Source organism: Gopherus evgoodei, chromosome 7, assembly GCF_007399415.2.
Source record: "Gopherus evgoodei ecotype Sinaloan lineage chromosome 7, rGopEvg1_v1.p, whole genome shotgun sequence".
NCBI classification, from domain to species: domain Eukaryota; kingdom Metazoa; phylum Chordata; order Testudines; family Testudinidae; genus Gopherus; species Gopherus evgoodei.
Genome location: NC_044328.1, coordinates 68,290,842 through 68,307,156, shown reverse-complemented (window position 1 = coordinate 68,307,156; position 16,315 = coordinate 68,290,842).

The window sequence follows — 16,315 nt, the reverse complement described above, 5'->3', positions numbered from 1 at the left end:
GTGGGGGCTGCTTTGGGCTTTTCACACTGTTGTCCAGCCATCAGTAGCTCAAGAAGTCTCAGTGGCACTTCAAACATGTTCCTTCCTCACCCCGTAGGGAGGAGCAGCTGCTCAGTTAACCCCTGGAGAGGAGACCTATCCTGTTCACAGGGTCTCACCCCACAAGCAGGCTAACTGGCTGCACCCTGTTAGAGGTGATGGTTGTTTGGGAGCTGGGAGTGTTAGGGGAGACTGATATCTCAGCAAAATGCCTAGGCCACTGCCAGAGGAAGTCTTGTCTATATTTGACTTCTGGTGTGTTTTTGTCAGGGCCCATGAGACTGCAGACTCCACAAAAACATATCTGCACAACCAACGGCTTAAACTTCTTGCTTAACTAATGGCTATTGGTGACTGACAAGTTATGGAACACTTACCAGCATAAAAAGGGGAAACGCTCTGAGTTGAGTGGACTCATCTTAAGAGCTCCAGGGGCAGACAGAAGGCTGGCCACCAGAAACCTGTCACTGACCACTCAAAGACCACTCCAGACTTTGGGTAACTATAGATTTAGGGTGCTATAACCTATTGCATACATGTGTATGTGCTTGAGACTAAATAAAGTAAAAGCTTTAAGTGAAAGCACTGTTGTTTGCACCAATCATTTATCTGATGGAGCTGTATCCCCTATTCATTTATTTCCTGACGCCGCCTCACAAAGAGTAAAGTTACCAAGAGCTTTGGGTTCAGAAAAAACATGGGTAACAGGAGAGTTGCACCATTTGGGGGAGCTGGGCTCGGGAAACATGGGTAGGGCTACACACTTCAGATAATCATGCAGCCTTTGTGACCATGGCCAGCTCCAAACAGGTCTAGCTGAGCAAAATGGCCTCTGTGACCCTAAAACTAGTTCTGTCTTGCCTGCTGTTGCTGTCATACACTGCTACTGCCCCACGCACAGTTAACTGCTCCATTCCCAGTGGAGCAAGAGCTGGGAGCCTGGATTAACAGATGTCAGGCACCATATGCAAACCTAAATGAGCATCTGAGTTCCACTAACACAGCTTCCTTCTCACGGTGAGGTCTCAAGCAGTTTCTCCACTGGATGCCCTGGGGTTTTGCCTCCATTTCCTGGGATTGTTTAGGGTGGTTGGAAGGGACGGGAACCAACAACTGAAAAACTAGTCAAGAGAGGCCTAGTGGACAATGCCAGCTGTCAGCTTCCTGAGAGAACAGCTCCAGCAGTGGTGCCCTGAAGGCACCACCATCACCAGTAGAGACTAGAAGGAGTTGTGTTTTAGTGGCTGCACTGCACACCGTCACTCACAAACAGGCTGTTCCAATATGTTCTGTTGGTTTTATGAGACAAACAACTGTCCACTGGGACATAAGATGTAATTACAAGACAATTTCAATTAGAAATCAAACTATAGCTTGATAAGGTAAAAAGGTCAGTACTATATTTAGCAATGCAGCTGGATGATGGCTTTGCATCCAACTCCAAAAATCTAGGGAAATCCCAGCTAAGGCCAAAAAATCCTGCCTTCACTCATGATTTTCTGCCAAACACTGATCCCGGAGCAAGTTTTGAAGAGGATCTTTGCCTGGATTTACAGCTTTACACACTTCCTTGCTGTAGCAGGCTGAGCCAGCAACTTAAATATATTAGTTACAGAATTTGTTCCTCTCCAAACTTAGATTTTTTAAAAATAATTAAAATAAACAGATTAGCCTTAGTGGTGGGATCCCACCTGCCAAGTTTCAGAGGAAAGCTACAGCAAATATGACAATCAACATTCTGTGAGTCCACAATTTAAACGAAGGTTTAAGAAGCCAATCAGGAAACTTAAGACAAGTCAGTTTATTGTCAATTGTGAGACATTATCTAAGAGCACCTCCTGGAGGATACAGAGTGAGAGAACACCTGAGAGGGAATTTAATGAAGAATAGTTAACCTGGATTTTGGAAGAAGAGGTCCTACTACGGCACTTTGAACACTTAACTGGCAAATAAAGAAACGCTGGTGGAAAATGTAGCTGGATTAATTTCCCCAGCTGTTTGAAGCACAACGCTGTTGTTTTCTATTGCCCTTCTTTTTCTAGAGTGAAGTTGCTTTGTAACATGACCTGGGGAATCATTCACCAGGTAACTTCAGAGTTAACTGGTTATTAGAAATGGGCTCTAACCAAACCTATGACCTGAACCTACATGACAGCCCGAGCCAGACTTTGTGGTTCATGCCCAGCTGTGCTTGCTACCCCATTTCCAGTATAATTCAGGATGGACTATCCCTTGCCACCACCATCCTCACTATAATAAATGATGAATCACAAAATCTATCTGCAGGAAATCGACTGTCATATAGAGCTACCTCCAGAGAGCAGATCCTGTGCCGCACAGCCTAACTCACCCATCGCGCTGCACAGCCTCATCACCAGAAGTGGAGATAAGCACCCCCAAGCCACTCAGAGACCTTGGGAAAAACTTAAGAAACTCCAACCACCATCACGCCTGCCCCCAAAATACCACCCAGAACAAGGGCGCTCCATTGCTGCAAACAGCCCTGAACATAAAGATCGCCAGAAAATCACTAGGAGCAATAGACACTCTGAGACAAGAGCTCTTGCACAGTTCACCTGCATCCTGCTGCAGGAAAGAGCCAGTTACAAATGCAACACACTAACTGAATGACTCCACAGCATGCAAACTGGGAAAAGCAGCCAGGAAAGCAGAATGGAAATTTGCTCTGTGCTGGACGCATCCACGATGACTCAAGTGCAGGGAGCATAACATTCCATGGGAAAAAACATTCCTAGCCCAGGGATTGGTTAGTGTATGCCAGGAAGCCTCCACCACACGGCCTGAAGTCCTGGTGTCTCCATGACACCAGACAGAAGGTGAAGACTAGAATAAACCTGCCTGACTGCATGAGAAGAGAGAAAAGAAAGATACCAGCACTCCTGGAGCAGACACTTCTCATGAGTCCACCCCTCCAAGCCCAGTGGTTGTTAAATGGAAAATGTGAAATCTCCCCCACACTGACTGATATTTGAACCCAACTTGTTCTATTCCAAATGGGACCTCTGTAAAGATATCAGATTCCCAACACAAGAAGAAAGCTACAAAAACCTGCTCTGGCCCTTGGCTAATCAACATCAGGATGTTTCTCTCTGTGCTCTGTTCACTCTGTCATTGTAACGTAATCTCCAGCTGGGATCCCCACACAGAAACTCCAGTCCGCTTCTCCACCTGGTTTTCCAGCCTTCCGCTGTAATCTCGATTCTGAATTCCAGATTGCTGCCTGGCCAGCCCCTCTGGCTCTGCTGCCCCAAGCCTGACAACCAGATAGGGAGCCTCCAACTCTCATGGCCGTTTTGCTTTTAATTTCACTCAGACTAAAAGGCTGCACCTGGAACTAAGAGCTAGGTTGTGGGTTTTGTAACTGCTCGATTTGTGTGTGTGATCAGCCAAGGAGCACCTACAGCTGCTGGAAACACCAGACAGTAGCAGTTACGAATTGGTCCTTCTCCCACTGAAGTCCATGGCAGAACTCCCACTGACTTCCATGGGAGCAGGATGAGACCCTCATTCAGTGTGTGTGGTCCATGCCTGTTATTACACGGTTCCATTACAGGAGAAAGGCTGAGCTCAATGGAGTCTGGGATGCTGAGCCCCCCACAAGGGATGCCATGTTCCACGGGAGCACAATCCTTACCCAAGGTTTGATCTGCCAGCCGCTCTGGTGTCAAGAATCATGTTAGCTTTTTGACCACAGTGTGGCACAGGGAGCTTATGTCCAACTGATTATCCACCATGCTGCCCAAGGCTTTTTCTCCCAGGATAGAGCTCCCCATCCTGTAAGTATGGCCTACATTCTTTGTTCCTGGATCTCTGCATTTACATTTGACTGTATTACAATGCACATTGTTTGCTTGTGGCCAGTTTATCAAGTGATCCAGACCTCTCTGAACCAATGACTTGTCATTCTCATTATATACCACTCCGCAATCTTTGTGTCATCTGGAAACTTTATGTAAACCAGTTAATGGGTCTGACAAAAAAGGAAGCCAGCTCGTTGCTGGGTTGATGAGCGATGGAGAAGGGGTGTTCGAATTTATAGGGGCATGAGGGTCCAGGGGTAAGGCCATGAGGGCTGAGGTGTGAGACCGTGAGGGCGAAGGTGGGCTGTTTGGTTTCATATGTTTTCATTAGCAAGGCGATTTGGTGCTTTTTCATAGTTTCTGATAACACCTACCCCTGCGCATGAGGAAGAATTTGAGGCCTGGTTGGCTCCAGCTGTTCAGATGGAACAGAAATGGGCATGCTCTGAAAGGGAAAAAAGAAAGACTAGTGGAAAATCTGAGAGAACTGGTTGCTGAATCTATCAGGTCACCCAGGGCCAGTAACCAGAGGAAACTGCAGCTGAATACCTCTACACCTTGGAAGGAGTGTTTGGAAGCACTGACAGTGGAGAGGATGTTATATTGAAATTCTGGACCACCTGTCAGGAACTGAGAGAGAAGCTATCTCAATATCTGGCATGGATGGAATGACTCCTGCAGAGGGCCCAACACTCACTATAAAAAGGGAGTGATTTGGATTACCATAGACTGGAGTAAGTGTTAAAGGGTTCTAGACGTGCTGGATTAACACTGCTTCACTTGCAATTAGAGAACAGAAATGGGAATCCCTCATCTTTCACTAAACTGATGAGAGAGGCCAGGAAGCGGGAAACTTGGGACTCTGAAATAACTTTTCCCAAGGGACTGAAATGAGAGTGTGTACTTTGGAAGCCACTCCGTATAAACATCCCTGCTGAAAGTGACCGTGGGATGAAACAGATCGCTGAGTTGCAAGAGAAAGTAGCTGTCCTGACAGTGAAACAGCACTCAGAGTGTCTCCCCTACAGATGACAAGAGGCCAAGTTCCTTGACTCCCAGAGAAAATGTGAGATGGACAGCTGTACTAGAGAGGCAGGCGACAAGAAAATAATAGGGCCTTGGCGTGGGTACGTCAGTAACACTATCCAACCTGCAAGTGACACAACCCCCAGAGTGGATTTCTCTGGATTCATGAGGCTCTCTACAGCAGTAAGACAGCGTGAAACTTCAGAGGGACCGGGTCAGGGAGCACCCAGAGTCCTGTAACCACCTTCGCTCCCCCCAACTCAAAGATGTGAATGCTCAGTCTTTGCCTCTAGCTATGCCCTGCATGCCTGCAAGACTGTGTGGACCAAAGTCTGAGGCTGGAGTGACTGTTAAGCGATTAGAGCATACAATTGTTCTAGATAATAGCTCTTATATCATGGTGTCGTGGTATCTTTCCCCAATCTGAACCTTAGAGTCCAAAAGTTGGGGTACCAGCATGAATTCCCCTAAGCTTAATTACCAGCTTAGATCTGATACACTGCCACCACCCAAAAATATATAGTGTTTTGGGGCACTCTGGTCCCCCCAAAAACCTTCCCTGGGGACCCCAAGACCCAAATTCCTTGAGTCTTACAACACAGGGGAATAAACCATTTCCCTCCCCTTCTCTTCCCCTCCAGGTGTTCCCTCCCTGGGCTCCTGGAGAGAGAGACAGATTCAAGCTCCGTGAATCTAAAACAAAGGGATTCCACAATTTTCCCCTCCCTTCTCCTTCCCTGTTAAGTACAGACTCAATTCCCTTGAGCCTCAACAAGGAGAGAAAATCAGACAGGTCTTAAAAGCAAAACTTTTAATAAAAAGAAGGGAAAAAAAGTAAAAGTTATCTCTGCAATTTAGATGGTAAAAGTTACAGGGTCTGTCAGCTTATAGAAACTGGAGAAAAAGCCTCCTCCAACAGAAATACAATTTAAAATACTTTCAGCCAAATACACATTAGAACTCTACCAGCCAGATACACATTTGCAAATAAAGAAAACCAATTAAAAAGACTATAACCACCTGTTCTACTTGCACTTACTACTTGAATAGAAAATTAGAGCCTGTAGTACGTCCGGTCACTCTCAGATCCCAGAGAGAACACACACAAAGAACAAAGAACACAAACAAAGCTTCCCTCCACCGAGATTTTAAAGTATCTTGTCTCCTGATTGGTCCTCTGGTCAGGTGTTGAAGGTCACTGTTTGTTAACCCTTTACAGGTGAAAGAGACGTTAACCCTTAACTATCTGTTTATGACACATGGTGCCCAGTGGATCCCCCTCATCAGCAATGACCAACCTTCTGCCATGGTGGCTTCTAGGGCCTGGAACTCCCATGGGAGCATCTACCTCAACCCATCACTCTTGCTGAAATTGACTCCCTCTTTCAGAAGGGATTATAACATAAGTCTGTGTGAGAGCAGATCTTTGTCCCCCTCTAGTGACTGGTCCACATAGAGGATAAAAGCCTACTACAGCTGATGTAGTACCTCACATGGTTGAGGCTCATGCATTTAATGCTATAGATCCCAAGGTCAAACCCTGTTGCCAGCCCAAAGCGGGCCAGTTGTAATGACCATCCCTGTAATTTTAAATGGTGCTCTATGACTTTTTCGGAGGGCTGATTGAGTTTATTTATTATTGTCCGTTGCTGCAGCTTGTGCATTTATTGCATCATTTGAATGGTCTGTGGCTGTGCAACATCCCAAGCACTTTGCGGGAGCCAAGGCACTTTATAAGCACTATTATTCATACAATACCAATCAATAGTGCCGTGCGGGGTGGGGGTAGATGGGAAGAAACCCACATACAGGAGGAAGCAACAGAAATGCAACCAACAAAACTGGGCAGGGTGCAAACAATAGTAGGCAGTGGAGTTTTAACTTTCTGAAATCTCTGAATACTCAGGAGACTAAATGATGGATTTGGACTGAAGAGGAGAAAGTCCCTTGGTCCTTCCCCAGCTGAAGAGACGACCCAAGAAAACACAGCATTTGATTTACATCCTAGTAAATCTTCCCCAGATTAATCTGCCCAGCGCTGTGATAACATGTGGATGGGCTTTACCCGGCCTTATGTAAACACATCCTTCATGCAAAGTGAATTCACTGCAGGGCAGAAAAGAGAAAAGCAATTTAGAAACATGTTCTTTACAGGGAATGGAAAAACACTTTGTCTCCAGCACTGAGAAAGGTTTTTAGAAGTACTGCCAAGACACTCGCAGAACATTTGATGCAATCAGGCTGCTACCAGGAGATCCGTTACACACACACAGTGCTGTTCAGAGGCCACTGGGTGACCCCAGGAACAATCAGGCCTGGCTAATGTCATCACACCCGGAGCTGCTCTCTGCTGGCTAAATATGATTGACTTATTGTGACAAGGGGATTTAGTCTGCTTTTCCTTCTTGAAGATTAAGATAGACTTTTGCATTTGGGTGAATCAGTATTATCGGTCCCTAAAGAAACTTAAGCTTTGAAGGTGGCTCAACCATTATTTTATTTCTGAGTCTTTCCTACAATGGTCAAATTCAGCCTAACAACTCAGCATCACATCCAATGTTTCCTCTCCTCCAGCATCAGCATGCGTGGTTGCACATCTCATTTTGTGGTGGTTCATCAAGAGTATTTTATCATCAAGACCACACACGAGATTGCAAGCAAATTCTGCAATGCTGCTGGGTTGTGAAAGAGGGTGGGAGCAGAATTCAAGACAGAATCTTTGCTACCCTGCACTTCCGACCAGTATATCCAGGAAAATGTTGCTCTTCTACTCTGCTAATGATACATCCTCACCCGACAGTGGTGTAAATGATATACAAGGTGCAGGACAACACATGGTTCTGCTTTGGAAATTGATGCCAGGGTCCGATGTTTCCATAGAGCAGTGCAAGAGGGGAGATACGCTGCACAGCCAGCTGTTGTGCATGGAGACCTGTTCTAAAGTCTGACTGTTAAAACCACCCATGTGGAGGGTAACTACCTGCTGGCATGTACAGGAGTTCCTCCTTCGGTGCCCCCTGTTGACAGCCACTCCAGCTCTGTGGTGATCTGCCTCTTCTCTCGAGTCACCCTCTAGTCAGGTCACATTTAGTCCCACCCCCTCCGGGGCAACTCAGGGTCTATCCACTCTGCAATCTAAGCCCAGGGTTAGTAGACCTCAAGCTAACAGACCCTGGGTTTGTTAACCTAGGGCTTGAACTTCTACACTCATATGTAATACGAGGTTAGGAATCGTTGAACCCTGGATCCCATGTGTGGACATGGGACAGTTCCAGGAGCTTCTGTTCTGCTTTTCCACTCAAACAGGAAGATGTCATTGCAGGAGTTGAGGACAGATCCCAAACCCAATCATATTCCTCCATGTATATATTTGTAAAGTAAACACTGAAGCGCTCGTCCAAAGGTGAGCCACAATCCTGTTTCCCACAGTCAATTGTCATGCTGTTCCTGTCCAGAAATTCTATCCTTAGTGGAAACAGATCTGAGGTTCTACTGCTCAGCACAGTTTTCCAAATATCTATTTTCTTCTGAAATGCTGCACTCTTGTCACTCCCCTCAAGGATGGTGGTGGCACCCCTGAAAGCTGGTGGGGCCGCCCCTCTGTGTCCGTGCCTAAGGGAGGCCACACCTCCTCACAGTTTGGTCTGTTAAAACCTTCTTCAAACAGGAAAAATGGGGGAATTAGTGGTTCTCAAGGGGCCTGTCCTTCAAGTGGGAGGTGGGCCACACACAGTCTGGGCTCTGGCCTGTAACCAGGGAGAGCTGTAGCAGTCTATCCATCTAGCTGTTAAACAGGGTGGAGTAATCAGTAGTCAATGATCTGGTCTGCAACCGGGAAGAGGAGCAGCAGTTTATTCACCCTATCACTAGGCAGGGTGGGACAGTAACCAACCAAGGCTCTGACTTGCAATCAGGCAGAGCTGTTGCAGTTCACTTGCCCTGCCTTTAAGCAGGCGGGGCAGTAACCAGTCAGGGCTCTGGCCTGTAATCAGGCAGAGCTACAGCAGTCTATGGACCCCGCCTTTAAACAGGCCGAGACAACAACAACCAGGGTTCTGGCCTGCAACCAGGCAGAGCTGTAGTCCCGTTCCAGGCTATGGGGCTGAGGTTTGGGGTAATCAGCACACACAATCTATGGGGCTCCAGTTTGGGGTGAGCTGAGGAGCACAGGCTTCCTGGCCTACGGAGGGGGAGTACTGCCACTCCAGAGGTGGGTTGTCAGGAGTACGTGGGCTCACCCAACCCACTGCATCCCAACCCAGGACCCTATCAGTGGTGGAGTAGTCTGTCAGTGGGGATCCGCTCACAACGGTCTGACTTGGTTTCAGGCTCACTCTCCACCAGACTACTGCCTGGTTCCCTTAGGTTGCTTCCCTCTCTCCCCCTCAAGCATGCCTGGATGCAAGTGTCATCCTCAATCTCCTCTGGGTACTCTACCAAGGGTAGCAGTAGCAGCTCCTCTGTGTCAGGAGCATCAGGGCTTCCTGGAAGTGCATGCTGGTCCCTGGGGCAACAGCAATTCTCCTTGGTGCTCACCTCCAACACCGGGAAGAAGCATCTATCTCCTCCAACAGCTTCTTCCCAACTGAGCAGCTAAGCCAGCCTTTTATAGTTCCCTTTCTTGTCCCACCCCTCTGCTTCAGGCTTGTGGGGCATGGTCCTCCTGGCTCCTCCCACCAGGCAGCCTGCGGTGTTCCCTTCGCATCCGAATCTGAGGGAGGCCACACCTCCTCGCTACAGCCCCATTGTGTGGACAGGTTCTGCGTATTCAACAAGTTAAAAATGTCTGCAAGGTATGCAAGCTTTGCGATTCATATCAGATCAGGAAAGTTTGTGGTGATCTTGGGATTGTGCACAGAAAGAAAACCCAGCAGCTCTTTGCGAAGCTCAAAAGCTCTTTCCAACACTCTGCTGTGAAATAGCCAATGCACTTTCATATGAAACAATAATTTGTCATGTCCAGAACCCATTTCTAAACACAACTTTGCAAAAAAGTGGGAATTCAAAGGCCAGGTCATTAAAAATTGTACAACTGTCAAAGCTGCATTTAGCACATCATGTAATTTGGGTTCCATTTTCTTTGATACAAGGGCCTGGCAATGCAACTTATTGTGTTACAATTACCTGTGGGTTTATGGCTCATATTCTTGCTACAACATCACTCTTATTGCCTGTCACAGCAAACAGAAACAAACTTCTCCCAAATCGGCAATTCAGCTTTCATGAAATCATCCAATAATCTGAATATTTCCTGACCTGTTGTCCATTTTCGTAATTCCTGTCAAAGAAACTCTTCCAAAATTCCCCCCCCAGCCAAACATACCAAACAAAAACCAGCAATTGTGCTGCATTATCAACATCACTTGTCTCATCAAGCTGAATTGCAAACTGTTCACATATACATAGCCTTTCAGTTAGTTGGCATTTTACATCATTTGAAAGTTCTTCAATTCTTCTACTAACTGTGTTGTTAGAAAGTGGTATGGCCTTATGTTTCTTTGCTGAATCTTCACTTACTATCACTTCTTACATTTCTACAGCAGCTGGAAGAGTCAGCTCCAACAGTATGGGATTTTTTACTCTTTGCAATCTGAAGTGCTGTCAAGAAAGATGCTTTCAGAGCCTTTACCAGAAACGGTGTTCTGTTTGTCATTTGAGCTTTCTGTCAATAGTATTTTTCTTTCTTTCACTGAAAAAAGTCTCTCAATTTATCTTTATACTCCAGTTGCCTTGTTGTGAGATGTCCTTTCAACTTTACAGGTTTCATGGCTTCATTTGATAGGATTTGTAAGCCATACAAAGCATTGTGGTCGTCCATTACTAAATTCTATAAAACCAAAATCAGTATAACTTTCAGCAAACTTTCTGTTCTTCATTGTTTCTTACTACTTGACTCTGCATTGGCCCTGACTTCATCACAACTAGCAGTACTGGTAAAAGGACATTTTAAAAACGTATCCATTTTCAATGTAATTTGCTCACACACCATCAAAAGATATTCCACTTCCACTTGCCAAAGACATCTCAGTCATCAAAAAACTTATGTCACTTCTGATTTGCTGTCACAAAGCTGGGAGATTTTTTACGTTGATCCTTATGCAATGTGAGCATTACAGCGTTGTTCATACACCATGGAATATATGGTGTAAACAGAAATACTGGCTTTGTCGGTTTTAATTATTACGCAATACTGATGTGCAGTGAGATTTAAAAAAAAAATCCATAATATTTTGTGGCCACCCTTGCGCAATCTCTAAGGACCTTCAAGGTCCATAGACTCTAGTTTGAGAACCGCTGCCCTAAACAAGCCCTGTCCTGCCCAGTGAGAGTTAGCTGTCCAGAGGCAACCAGGGCATCCTAATCACCAGGTTCCACAGGGAGATGGGAAATCCTCGGAACTGTCAGGCAGTCCATATCCCAGGGGGGCATTGAAGCAGCATCACGGAGCTCAGCACACAGGACACATACTCTGCTCAAGGCTTCCATCCTCGCTGCCTCGCTGGGGGCCAGGCACTCTTTCTCCCACCGAGGGGCACTCTCTCCTTCCCCACTCCCTGCCTTGTCTGATTCACCCCAAACATCTTCCAGCTTGCATCCGCTCCTGAGCAATTTCCAGCTGATGGGTTTTGTGCTGAGGAAGTTTGGGAGGCCAGCAAAGTGCATTAGAACCCTGGCTGTGGCTTTGTTATCTAGGTGCCACAATCACCCAAACAAACAAAGTTCTTCGCCCATCACTGGGGTTCAGCCACCTCTGGAATGAAACTCAGCAGCAGCTGCACCATGAACAGCAAATCTGGGCAGCAGGTTAGGGCTGGGAGTGAAGGGGACTCCCATGACCTGTGGGAGGGAGGGGTGGCTAAAACGTCAAGAGAGAGAGTTTCCCTAAGCTGGAACCTGGCCCGAACACTGAGACTAATAACTTCCTTGTGCTAAGGGCCCCAAAACCTGTCAACACCTCAGCTGGACAGATCCTGGTACTATCCGAGGGGACTGGCTCAGGGCAAATCACTCACCCCACACTGAGTCATATGCTCTTTCTGGAGTTTCCACTGAGGATTCCCACCCACTCCCAGAGCTGGCATTGTTGTCAATTGTGAGGTCGTTTCATGCATCAGGAGCAGTGTGCAGCAAAGAGGGTAGTGGAAGCAGCAGACTCGGTCTGGAGGCTGGGGTCACTGATGGAGGGAGGAACAAGGCAGGGCGCATGGGGAGGAGATGAGTTATGCTGGATCTTGATGTGCTGGAGAAGAGGGAGCCAGGTCTCAGGCCCAGAAGGGGCTGCGATGTGGTGGGGAGCAGAGACTGTCCAGTGACATGCAAATAGAAGAAGAGGGGAGGCAAGGGCAGAGCCTCACACAGCAGGGAAGAAGCGAGAGCCCCATGCAAGACCTGATGAGATAACAGCCCCTAGCTCCAGGGCTGCTGCCCACCGCCCCTCCCCACCCCACAGAGGGAGCCATGATTTATGGCCTGCTGCAGGGATTTAACACAGCTTGTAAACAGCAGGAACTAGCCTGATAAAGATCACCAAGGGCTGAAAGGCAGCACTCCGAAGGGCTGCCAGCACGTGGCTAGCTAGAACACCCGGCTCAGTTCCAGTAAAAGTTCATAGAGCAGCTCTGCAGCAAGAACATGTTTAAGACGGAGCAGAGCAATGCAGCCAGGGAGCAGAGATAGCCTGCCACGCTGGGCTGGAGGTCGGGGGAACTGACTGCTGCCTCGGGCTCTGCCAGAGTCATTATGTTGTTGGCATCCTTTCATCTGTGAGAGACAGTGGGAACTGCAGCCTATGATGTAGATGGTTTGCAATGTCTCATGGGATTGAATAGTCCAATCTGAGATTTGTATGATCTTTGGCAATTATTGCAAATGTATGTGTAAGTGGGGGAATTGGTCCCGCTATTGTGGGAACTTTCCTGGCTTATACACTACCCCGGTGAAATGGGCTAGCGAAGGGATCTGAGTCCTCGCTCCCACTTCCTTTACCTAGAGGCCTGCCTGACCTCAAGGGCTCCCCTTCCACTCTCCTGTCTGGCAGAGTCCTCGTAACCCCAACAAGGCTGGTCCAGGATTCCTGGGGGGCTCGACCCCCAACCTTGTCATGGTCACTTAGGGCAGGGGCTAGGGATGCTCTCTCTGCATTGGATGCTTCAAAGCAAATACAATTTATTAAACAGCAATCAATTTAAAAAATAAGGAAAAAACAGGAAAGGTTAAAGGAAAACACATGACCTCGCTCTGTGGCACGGGGACATCACAAACAGTGTCTCTGGAATGTAAGGGCAGTTCACAGTCTGTTCCTCACACGGCCCAGGCCTCCTTCTCAGGCCCTGGCTGTGCTGCAGGGTCAGACACTTGCTCTGGCAGTGGCCACAGGCTCTCAGGCTTTAGGTGGCAGGATCCTTCTTCCCAGCATCGTCCCCACCCTGTCGGGCTTACGATCCCCCTCCAAGTCTGGCCTGCAAGACGTCTTGGCTGGGGGCACCTCCCTGTGCTGGGCCCGCTGCTCAGGATTCCCCTTTCTCTCTCCAGCTCCTTACTGCACCCAGCTCCGGACTGCTCCAGACCCAGCTCCACCACTCTGCCTCAGCTCCAGCTCCACTCTGCCGCAGCACTGCTGCTGCTCTGCCTCCAGCTCTCTGGGCTGCTTCTCTAGCCCCCCTGGCTCTGGTTGCTGCAGCTCTCCTGCCAGAACAGGTCTATTCTGTGGGCTGCTTCTGTGACTCTGCTCCCAGATCTGACCTGCTTCCTGGTCTGCTTTTCTGGCCCCTCTGGCTGGCACAGCTCTGCTCCCCAGCTTAGCTTGGGCCCCTGCTTTCTCCTTAGCTTGGCTCCACTCTGTCTGACCCAGGCAATGCCAACTCACATGGAGGATGGGACCCACCTCCCCGGCCTCCTGACTCCCTGATTAGCCTACCCGCCCTGTCAACCAGGTTGACCTGGAGCACTGGCCTCTCCCCATTGTTCCTGGGGACTGTCAGTCTCAGGGTCCTGATTTCCCATCGACCCCTCCCCTTTCTTTTGGTACTGGAAGCTGGTCAACCAAAACACCCCCACTGAGTTTTAATAAGGGGCCTCCCCTTACATATGTCTCTTGGTTGGGCGCTGCTTGCTTCCTACGGGCTCTTTTCTCTTCAAGCTGTAGGAGCCAGCTTCTGTCATGGACTTTGATACCCTGATGGACACGATGGTGCCACTTGTTACAATCACTTGCCAAGATTTCCCATTGGTCAGGATCAATTCCAAATTCCTTCATATCTTGCTTGCATGTGTCTTTATAGCGAAGCTGAGGATGTCCTGTTGTTCTTGTTCCCTCTGATAGCTCCCCGTATAGTATGTCCTTGGGTATGCATCCATCTTCCAGCCTACTCAGATGACCCAGCTAGCGCAGTCATCTTTGCTTGAGCAGAGCTGTCACACTTGGTAAATTTTCCCTCTGAAGAACCTCTGCATTGGTGACTTTATCTTGGTGTTGAGTATGCAGCGTAAACAACATAGGTGGAAACTGTTTAACCTGTTCTCCTGAGAAGCATAAATTGTCCATGTTTCCCCACCAGACGTGAGAGTGCTGAGGATGCAAGCTTGGTACGCTAGCATTTTGGTCTTGATGGTAAGCTTTGAGTTGTTCCATGCTCTGTTACTTAGTCTGCTAAATGCGGTGGGAGCCTTTCCAATGCAAACATTTAATTCTTCATCCAGTGAGAGGCTGGTGGTCACTGTAAAACCTAAATAGCTGAACTTTTGGACTACTTCTAGCTAGTTTGCATTTAAGGTAATTGAAGGATCTTGTGGAACCCCCTGTCAATATGTAACAGTAAAAAAATCCCTTCCCCTCTCTATGCCTCAGTTTCCCCATCTGTGAAATCAGAGGCCACAGAGCTTACCCAGCTTTGATATCACTGCTAGGTGCAGAAAGAGTCATGATGGCATCTGATGGGACAATAAATGTTCTGACAGCAGAATCATCTAGCATCACCCCGTGCTGGGGTTATTCCATGATGCTTGGGCTAGTGGATGGTGTGTCTAGCGCAGGGGTGGGCAATGGGAGCTTCGGGTGAGGTAGCCGCAGGCAAGGGCATCATGCAGTGCCCTCTGCCCCTCCTCCCCCAGTGGCCACAGGGACTTGGTGCCAGCCACTTCTGGGAGTGGCACAGGGCCAGGGCAGGCAGGGATCCTGCCTTATCCTGCAGCGCACCACTGCCACCCTGGAGCCGCTCCAGGTAAGCAGTGCTGGGCCAGAGCCCGCACCCTGCACCCCTCCTACACGCCACACCCCAACCCCCTGCTCTGAGCTCCCTGCCACATCCCTCCTGCATGCCAACTCCCTGCCCTGAGCTCCCTGCCGCACTCCTCCTGCACCCCAACCCCCTGTTTTGAGCCTCGTCCCACACTCTGCACCCACTCCCTGCACCTCAGTCCCCTGCTCTGAGAACCCTCCTGCATACTGCACCCCCTCCCACACCATGATGGCCCTGCATACAATTTCCCCATCTAGATGTGGCCCTCAGGCCAAAAAGTTTGCCCACCCCTGGTCTAGCATCTGTGTCTGGATGCACTGTGCAGTGTGTTCTATTACCACCAGGACAGTTTAGGCTAACACCTTACGGTTTGGATTTGAATTGTTCTTTAGAATCAGAATCCAGGCCAGGAAGGCCCTGCAGTGTGGATTTCACCTTGCCCCCCTCCCCCCCCCGGCTGCTCACCTGGGGGAAGGGAGCATGCCCATCAGGGCAGGGGTCTGGCCTGGATGAGGTCCCAGCGCTGCTCCCTCCTGAACCCCCTCCCTGAGCAATGGTCCCTAATAACCTGCCTCCTTCTTGCTCAAAACTTCCCCTGACCTTGCACACACACATTCTCCCCCAGCATAGCCTTCCCTCTTGCTCCCTGACCTTCAGCACCTCCCTCCCACATGGTGATGCCTGGCCCCTGCTCCCCACTTACCCCCCACCCCTTTGCCAGACATCCTCCTCAACCCCTTGTGTGTGCTCTTTGCACAGCCCTCCCCTGCTGCCACAACCCCGCTGCATCCTCTCCACGTATTCCCACACAGCCAGTGTTAGACCACACCATGAAATGTACGGCTTCCCTTGGGCCTTTACCTCACACTGCCACCTGAGTGCTGCCCTGGTGCCAGTTGCCTACTGAGCCCCTGCAGCGGTTCTAGAACTCTAAACAGGCACCCCCTCTCCCTGGGAGGAGCTGACTTTTATGAGGCTGTGTTGTGGGGTTCATTTACTGCCAGGGCGCCACCTCCTGGCCACTCTGGGGATTAGCTCTTTACGAGTCCAATGCCCCCTTCTGCTGCTCGTTCACACGCCCTGCCCCTCTCTCTCCCTACAAGTCAGGGTGCTCTCTCTATCCATGGCTCAGCTCTCTGGCCAGGTCATCATAGCCATCCCCTTCCAGGGTACCAAAGTCCCACAAGACGA